Source organism: Octodon degus, unplaced genomic scaffold (assembly GCF_000260255.1).
Source record: "Octodon degus isolate 3935 unplaced genomic scaffold, OctDeg1.0 scaffold00020, whole genome shotgun sequence".
Taxonomy (NCBI): domain Eukaryota; kingdom Metazoa; phylum Chordata; class Mammalia; order Rodentia; family Octodontidae; genus Octodon; species Octodon degus.
Window position 1 is genome coordinate 2,340,470 of NW_004524596.1, and position 9,828 is coordinate 2,350,297.

General features: G+C 39.1%; 1 pseudogene; it reads left to right on the forward strand.

Annotated features, from left to right (window-relative positions):
• Window positions 1–5,545: 5,545 nt before the first annotated feature.
• Window positions 5,546–6,719, forward strand: LOC101573406 (annotated as a pseudogene).
• Window positions 6,720–9,828: the final 3,109 nt, after the last annotated feature.

Sequence of the window (9,828 nt, forward strand, 5' to 3'; positions counted from 1 at the left end):
TTTCATGGCCTTTGACCTCATGGAAACTTGATAATACCTTTTAATGTTCACAACCAGCTCACAAGCCCATTTAATGCTTTTCTGCTTCTTGCAGCGTAGGAGTTCAAAGTGTGATAAGTAAAAGTTACGGAGTGAGTCCTCTTTATGTCATTCTGATAGTATCATCCTGGAGTTCTTTTAACCTAAATGACAAAGAAAAGGCATGGAGAGAATTCTCACATTGCAGTCCATTCCACAGCATCTTGGACATGCATCAGGTATCAACTGAGAAACAGAGCCAGCTTTATTAGCTGTATGACATTGGGGGAATTACTGAACTTGCCTACACCACTATTTCTCCATTTGTATCTTGGAAACTAATGCTACATTAGGTTATTAAAAGAATTAAATATAATGAAGAATGTAAAATTTGTATTACATTATTATGTGCTGATAACTATCATCATATAGTGTTTTGGATCAATTAAAGTTAATTAATTTAAGCAATTATGATCTTTCCTATAGTCCATATTTTATGTTAATATTGTCTATTTTACAGTTTGTAGATAAGGAAGTGACATCATAGAAAACAGGTAAATGCTGATCATTTGTTCTGTGAACTTGGGAAGAGCTGAGGTTCTGAGATGTGCGATGTGGGCTTTCAAGCTGTTATCCTAAAATGCTGTTTCTATGTTTCAATATATTTTATTAGTACATGTTATGGCACATACTGGAGACATTTATTGTGGGAAGTTCATAGTATGTAATATGTTGAATTCCTTTTTTGTCCCCATTCTCTCCCCCTCCTGCTTAAACCTGGACTAGCTCTTGGTTCCTTTTCTTTGTGCAAAGGATCATCCTTCTGTTTCCTATTATCTCTCTGTTATTTTTCTCTTTGTTTCTACTTTGGGTTTCTCCTATAAGAGAAATCACATGATGTGGCAGCTTGTGTGTCTGATGTATTTCATTTAACATCATGGTCTCAAGATGCATCATCTATTTTCCTGCAAATAATTCAAGTTTATTTTTCCTTATGGCAGAGTAGCAGTCAATTGGGTATAAATACCACATTTTCCTTATTCATTAATTCTTTACATATCATTTCTTTAAATACAGAAAGTGTTCCCAATCAAGTGGGAACTTGGCTTCTTGCTTAGGCTGTAACTCCTTGTGGACAGGAATTTTCCATCTCTAAGGAAGTCAACACAATAGGTCTTCAATGGATACGCTTATTTTATATAAAAAAAAGTTAACACAGAATTGTAAAGAATATAGTATAAAATAAGCCACTAATCTCTTACACTTAGTCCCAAAGATAAAATAAGAAGTTGCAAAACAAAGGCAAAATTTTGTATGAAACATTCAGGGATCTAGTAGAAGGCATGATTTCTGGGTAATTTGGGCCAATTACATCTAGTCTAGCGTGCATACTTCAAATTTCTGAGCTTTTTAACCCTTGCTTTCTGCTTTCCTGAGAATATCTTCAATTCTTTGTTTTATAAGCATATTAGAATTAATTAGTTGGTTAAATTTCTGATATGGGTCAGGCTATCAAAATTTAGAAAGACCAAGTCTTTATGGAACTTACAGTAGGGTAGAAGGATGAAATGTTAATTAGAAAAACATAATGGAGATGACAGATGATTGAGATTGAAGTGAATTTAAAATTGCTCTTATAAAATATAGTGGGAAGGTCTGATCCAGACAGCAAGTATCAGGAAAGACTCTGGGATGCATAATAAGTGAGCTAAGTCTCATAGGAGTTAACCAGGAAAAGAATAGGAAGGAAATGTATATATTATACACTATGTATTCAAAATATAAGTGTATGAATCACCAGGGCCATCCTGGGATGCAGAGCTGTCTCATTAGAGCTGAGATGTACAGAGGGAGTGGGCCGGGACAATACAAGTGGTGGGGAGGCCACCATCGGCAGATCTTGATGATCTTAGTAACCACCGGAAGGATTTTCGATGATAGCATAAGCCACAAAGCAGCACTGAATGGTTTGAAGCACAAATGTGACCTAATGATGACGACAGAAAAGTGATCCATCATCTCTGAACGTGGACTCAGAGGTGCAGTTCTGGTGGTGCAGGGAAAGCCAGAGGAAGTTCTTGTGATGAGCCCGGTAGAATCAGAGCAAGGACCTCAGGATGATTGAATAGGGAAGGGGTAGGAAAGAGGCTTTAAATGACTTCTAGACTTCAGACTTGAGAGGTTGGGGAAGGATGTTTGAATTCACCGATAAAAGGGAAGCAGGTGATAATGGAAAATGTATTTATTTCTATTTTTGAGCTATTTAAGTGTGAGAACCTAATTGGACCTAAAAATGGAGATTTCTAGTAGGTAGCTAGTTGTTCAGGTTGGGAGAGGGATCAGTATAAAGATATGACTGGGGAGCCATCAGGTGTAGGTAAACAGTGAAGCTGAAGAAAAACACGAAATAACTCAGAGGGAGTTTTGGTTGCACTGACATGATTAGAAACACAGAGAAGAATATAAAGCAATTGAGGGAAGCAACGGTGGTGCTGGTGAAGTCAAAGACAGAGAAAAGTGACAAGGAAAGTGAATACTTCATAACAGCAAATGTTGGAGATGAGAAGAACAGGTAAGACAAAGACTGAGAAGTGTTCACTGAATTAAACATTCACAGTTAAAACAGTTCTAAAGAAGAAATGGAAGCCAAGAAAAAAATGGATGTGAGGATAAGAAAGCAACTGCAGACATTTTTATGTGTGGAAAGGGGAGAGGGCCAGAGTTCTGATGGAGGTGTTTGAGCTCCTGTGCACGTGTGTTTGTTTGTGCTTGTGTGTGTAGTGTATGGTTTTTGAAGATGGATATATTTACATTTGCATGTGTGCATATATTTATATGTGGAGTAAAGAACTGAAGGAGTTTCTTATATTTGAAGAGTAAAGAAGAAAAAGTTATATGCATACAACTATTTTGTCTTAATTCAATGAGAAGAAAGATTTGTACTAATAGTATTTAGGCAGAATATCATGTCTGCATCTTGTACTATGAATAATCACTACAAAGACAACAATGTACAATGTATTAATTATTGAAATTGTCCTACTAATAAGTTTTGAAACTGTCTCACTGCTATTTTTTTCTCAGTAACATTATTTGGAAAAAAAAAAAAAAAAAAGACCAAGTTCGAGACGTTTTTGCTGGGAAGGACTGCATTGGCTGCTGGACTCCAAAGGATGTTATGACTTGGCTGAAAGATTGCCTGCATTTTGCTTGTGTTCATAGACTCTGCTTGAGACTAAGGGAAATTTCAAAGTTTAATATTGAGGCTGTGGCATGATTGCTGTTGGGGGTATTTAGCTAGATCTTTGTTGAGAATCAAGAGCAGAGAGCCCATTAGAATTATAAAAGAAAATGGCCCCCCAACCACTATACTTCAGATACTTAGTTGTCCAGGTAATAGTTCCTGTTCCAGTTGCTCCTGTCTCTTAGATATGGCTGGTCATTGTGATACATAGCTGGTACTATGACATATATTGTAAGAGCCAATCCCCAGTTGACAAGTCATTCTGCCTCTGTACTTCTTGCTTGCTTAGCCCATATAAGTTCTAGACCACCAGAGATCAAGCCCTGATATTTTCTGAATGACCCTAATCAATGCCCATTGATGTAAAATACATCTGCCTAAAAATCCTAAAAAAAAAAAAAAAAGTTTTTAACTTCCAGTCACATAGTAAGTATGATTTCACTCTCAGCCTCTAAAGTTAGTGCTATGTGGGGTTGTTAATGAAATGTAAGCAGATGTGACATTATCATTTTAGGGTGGAAACTAGAGCCAGTGTGAAATTTTCTACCTTTTTTTTTTTTTCCTGTCTCAGTGACCTAGAAAGCATGTGTTTTGATGAATCTCTGGTTAGCTTGCATCCATGAAAGAATACAGTGAAATAAACATAGCTTCCCAGGTGACCCACTTTGAGTGTGTAACATAAACCAAAGTTCGGGAACTGAGTTAATGTTGGTTTCTCTATTTCTTGCATTCTGCATTGCATCTAAGCCCTGTGCCACCAAGTTTTTGTTCCTTTTCAGCTATTTATTCAGTACAATGTAGAGCATGGGCTAGAAGACCACCATGTTTAAACATCTCAGGAGACTGAACTCTGACCATGACTCACACTATGGACCCTTTTCCTCCACCTCTTTTTGGGCCTGAGAATTTGGACAGTCTCCAGCTTACAAATGGCGCACTGTGGAACATCTTAGCATTCAACATCATGTAATTATTTGAACCAATTCCTATAATAAGACTGCTTGCCTGCCTTTCATAACCTTCTGGCTCCGCCTCAACTAGACTTCTGGTTTCATAAGATCCCTGATTTCATGATACTGTTTACATCTAAAAACATTTCTCCCAATAGCTTAGCAGACTAAACACCTGCTTTGGCATATCAAGGACCAGGGTTGGATTCCTGGTCCCGCATGCCGTGCCCCCACCTTTTACCTCCCCAGGGCACGCTGAGCCAGTGACCCTGAGTCTGGATGTGGTGGTGCATGCCTGTAATCCCAGCACTGGGATTTCAGCTGGGAAGACTGAAAACAGGAGGATCACTACGAGTCCAAGCTGCATAGTGAAAGCCTGTACCAAATACATAAAATGAAGACAAATAAATAAATAAAAGTGTTCCTCCCAAACCTCATCTGCTTGGAAGGTGATTGGATTTTGGGAGTACTTGCCTCATCCATGAGCCAAATTAAACTTCTCCTGCTCTATGCTGTGGGTGTAGGGCACAGTGTCCAGCAACAGTAAATGTGACTGATACATTACTTGTTCATCTTTGATTTACGACTCAGTAATGAACCAGGGTGGGCTCCCAGGCCCTCCCTGACTTGCTCTCTTCCTTTGAGCCTGGCTTCATGTTGGTTTTCTTGATCCATATTTCCAGCTATTTCTACCTCTGCCGCACCCTGAGTTTAATATGACATTGGGGACCTCCATACATTCATAAACTGTTATTCTAAGACTCACATACCCTAAGGCTTTAAAATAAAGGTGATCAGAAGAACAGCTGAGCAGGGTCAGGGTTGAGCAGTTGAAATGCTGACTAGCCAGGCTCAAGTGTGGACCAAGCCCTAGGGCCTGCTGGGGACAGTTATGATTTGAAAAGTACTTGGAAGCCCTGAGGCTGGCTGCCTGTTCTTAATACACTCTAGGGTTGCTTTTAGTACTTTAGAAGAAAGAGTGTTCTAGGAGGAATATGTTTGCCCCTTCACAGATGGAAGCAATTCCCTAAACTGAGCCTTGAAAAAACTCTGGTGATTTATCAGCTTAATAGCTTCTATCTATCAGCAGAATTCTGAAAAACTAAATAAAACTTCCAAGAGCATTTTGGGGAATATGTACAATGCATTGTTTAGATGAAATGAGAAGAAAGTAAGATCTATATATTATTATTTTCACTGAAGAATATTTGGAGAAGGGAACTTCCTAGAATACACTGAGAATGGAGGAGCGGTGGCTGCTGGACCTGCACACAGTTATATGCTCCTTCTTGCCTACCCCACCGCAGCTCTGCCTACTCACTGCCTGTAGAAAATGGTGAAAGAAATGACTTATTATGATGTTCTGGGGGTCAAACTCAATGCTACCAAAGAACTAAAAAAGGCTTATAGGAAAATGGCTTTGAAGTACCACCCTGATAAGAATCTAAATGAAGACAAAAAGTTTAAACAGATTTCTCAAGCTTATGAAGTTCTCTCTGATGCCGAGAAAAGGGAATTACATGATAAAGGAGGAGAACAGGCAATTAAGGAGGGTGGAGCAGGTGGTGATTTTGGCTTCCCCATGGATATCTTTGACATGATTTTTGGAGGAGGAGGAAGGATGCAGACAGAAAGGAGAGGTAAAAATGTGGTGCATCAGCTCTCAGTTACCTTAGAAGATTTATATAAGGGTGCCACAAGGAAACTGGCTTTGCAAAGGAATGTGATTTGTGACAAATGTGAAGGCTGAGGGGGTAAGAAAGAAGCTGTGGAGTGCTGTCCCAACTGCCGAGGTACTGGAATTCAAATAAGAATTCATCAAATAGGACTTGGAATGGTTCAGCAAATTCAGTCTGTGAGCATGGAGTGCCAAGGCCATCAAAAACGCATCAGCCCTAAAGACGGATGTAAGAGCTGCAACAGAAGGAAGACAGTTAGAGCAAAGAAGATTCTAGAAGTTCATACTGACAAAGGCATGAATCTTTCAATTGAGGCCAGAAGGTAGCATTCCATTGTGAAGGAGACCAAGAGCCAGGGCTGGCGCCAGGAGATACTATCAATGATCAGAAGGACCATGCTGTTTTTACTTGACGAGGAGATCTTTCCATGTATATGGATATGCATCTAGTTGAAGCACTGACTGGCTTCCAAAAGCCAATATCCACTCTTCACAACTGACGATAGTCATCACCTCTCATCCAGGTCAAATTGTCAAGCCTGGAGACATCAACTGTGTGCTAAATGAAGGCATGCCAATTTATTGTAGACCATATGAAAAGGGCCATCTCATCATGGAATTTAAAGTAAACTTTCCTGAAAATGGTTTTCTCTTTCCTGATAAACTCTCATTGCTGGAAAAACTCCTACCTGAGAGGAAGGAAGAGACTGAGGAAGTGGATCAGGTAGAACTGGTGGACTTTGATCCAAATCTGGAGAGATGGCTCCATTGTAATGGAGAAGCCTACGAGGATGCCAGCATCATCCCGGAGCAGTGTCAGACCCCTTAGTGGGGCCAGCGGATAATGCTCACTGCTGGCACGTGGTGTGCAGTAGTGAGTGCGCGAAGGACTAGAATCATCATATACTCACCACCTGCTATTGTTTTTGTTTCAATATTCAATCACAGCAGTGTTTTAAAAGTTAAATGAAGAATAAACACAAATACGAAAGCTCCAACTTTGCCCTGTATGTATGATGACTTCAATGTGCAACATGAAGTTTCATGACTAAAAATTACCTACCCTGGTGTCCGGAAGGCCAGGCCTTCCAATTCATTTCAGCTGTATACAGGGACAAGCTTAGGCTGAAATACTAGATATATGCATTGAGTTTAGTGTATGAGCCTTCATTATTAAGCTATGGATTAAAACTGCATTTAACTGGCAATCAGAGAAAGGAAACAGTTTGTGGAAGTGCTGGTCTATCTATAGTTATTAATATTAAGTGGGACTCATTGTGATGCCTCTGCATTCTACTGCCTCAACTATTACTTGAAGGTGGCATAAAACATAATTTCGCCTGTGATAACAGTGATGGAAATGATACCTTTCTAAAGAAGGGGTTTATCATGATGCTGCTTCTTAAGGGCCTGCATTTCTAGGATTGCAGTCCTTTCTGCTGCGCCATCCTTTCAATATATATATATAAAACTGATGACCACTCCTAGTTACAATGATTTTCCCTTCTCTGGACCATGATAAGCATTTGAGTTGTGACTTCAGTGCTGGGTAACTTTGAAATTAAAGTGAAGACTACATGGAGAGGCAATTTGCATTGATAGTAATATAAGAAGGTGTTCCATAAGTATGTTACAGGCTTACTTTAACCAGTTTACTTAATGCTCCAAAGTAACTGTAATTTAATGGTAATAGTATAGCAAATTGTGGTGAATAGCTTCACTTGCATGTTTAAAAAAGTAGTATGTTCATATGCTTATTCTGGGTATCAGAATTTAAGCAATTGTTAGAATGTATGACTGTCTTCTTAATATACTGATTAAAAAGCAAAAAAAAAAAAGAATATTTGGAGAAGAGTGATGAGAGTTATGTCAGACTAACTTTTCAGCAGAAAGGGGCCAAGTCATTAGGATACATGAAGGTGATCTCATCTTACCTCTGGGATGCTTTTGTGACCATTTTCCTAGCTCCAAACAGCAACCTCCCTACACTGTATTTATCCCTGTCAGATTAGTTTATCAAATTAGTTGGCAGAGGACTAGATTGGCCCACTGCCCATTGCTCTGGGGTACTTAGAGGCAAAACTAAGACTGGTAAGAGACTAGGTAAGCTTGATTAGAGACAATACGTAAGTGTGGCTGGTTGTAAGAGGAGAAAGGAAGCTTTCACATGAAGAAAAACGCAAGGGGCTGCTGGAGGCTTGGCTCATTCAATCATTTTGACCAGTTCTGTGGAAATACACATTCAAATTGGTCCATCAGGATGTACACAGACAGGATATATGAGCAAAATGGTTCAGAATTTGTGCTTGATGAGGTGATCTGACACCAATGATCTGGAAGCTTGATTCTGTCAAAATAACTCATGGAGTTATGAGCAGAGCTCATTGATCTGCCAGTTATCATTTTGTATTTACCATGGGGGTGATGGCAGTGGTGGGGAACAACCAGCTTCCAACAGCAAAAATGTGTTGGGATTTCAAGTCATGTGTGTTAAATTGTCTTCTTTCTCAATAAATTCTTCTCATCTAATTTTCAAGGATCAGATAATAAAATGAGCCAAAATTGCAGGTTTTCCTGCAAAGGAAATAGATAAATGGATACTTTCTTAAACTTCTTAACCTTTGCTGAATCCATCTAATTATAGTATCATAGCTCATCTACTGTAAGATTGCTTTTGCACATGGAATGAGATGACCCATAACTTATGCTGCCTCTGTTATCAAGGCCTCCATGTAGTTATCACTGCTGATTTTAAAATCTACCAAACAACAGGACACAGGAATAGGAAAAGTGACAATGTAACTTCTCATTGGCTTAAAACATGAAATGCAGGGTGATTCTTTTCCACACATACCTTGATCTGCAGGGAAATGGCTGACACACACACACACAAATACAGTGTGTGGCACTTGATGGTAGGAAGGTGAACTCGGTAGCATGCAATTGTGTGTGTGTGTGTGTGTGTGTGTGTGTGTGTGTGTGTATGTGATATTGAAACCTACTACTATACACATATTTGAAGTAAATGATAGACTCAAATCGGTAGTTGAAGTGTGTGACACTCATTATGGCTTTGTGACATGAGTCAAATGTGGTTGGGAAGTAACAGGGAGTGGCAGGATTGTGGTGTTCTTACCAGGTCTGTGGGTATTAGAGTCTTCTTTTGGAGATGTTTTCTATTTTTTTTTAATCTCAAACAAAGATATGGACAAAAAAGGTAAAATTAGTGTCACTTTCACATTTATTTGTGGTAGGAAAAATTAAAGAGATAGGAAGTATTAAAAATGAGGCTTGAGGAGATAGCTCAGCAGCACAGATGCCTGACTGGCAAGCACAAGGTCCTGAATTCCATACCTGGTATCAAAATAAATAAATAAATAAATAGATAAATAAATAAATAGATAAATAAATAAAATATACAAAAAATAAGAGAAAACTGGCTATGCACAGTGATTTTGGGGTGAACAAAAAGGGAGAAATATTTAAAAAGTAAAAATACAAAAAACCAAAGTACAGTGTATACCCCCGTCTCAGTTACTCTTCTCTCATTGCTGGGACAAATACCTGACACCCAAAATGAAGGAAGGAAAGGTTTCTTTAGCTTATAGTTACTGGAGGTTTCAGTCCACACTTGGTTGGCTCCAAGGCAGAGTGGCAGAGGGCAGAGAACAACCAGTTCATGGCGGTAGAACAACAATAATGCCAACAGGCAACAATGGCAACAGAGAGAGTCTGTCTCTCTGTCTCTCTTATATTGCATTCAGGCTTTCTGCCTCAGGTTGAGCATAGCACTCATACCTATAATCTCAGCAGTACTAAAACCTATAATCCCAGTGGGTCACCCATAATCCCAATGGATCATGAGTTAATCTCAAACTCTAGAAGTCCCCACCTCATGACTACATGAGGCTTTGGGGGGACAACTAGACATGAACCAT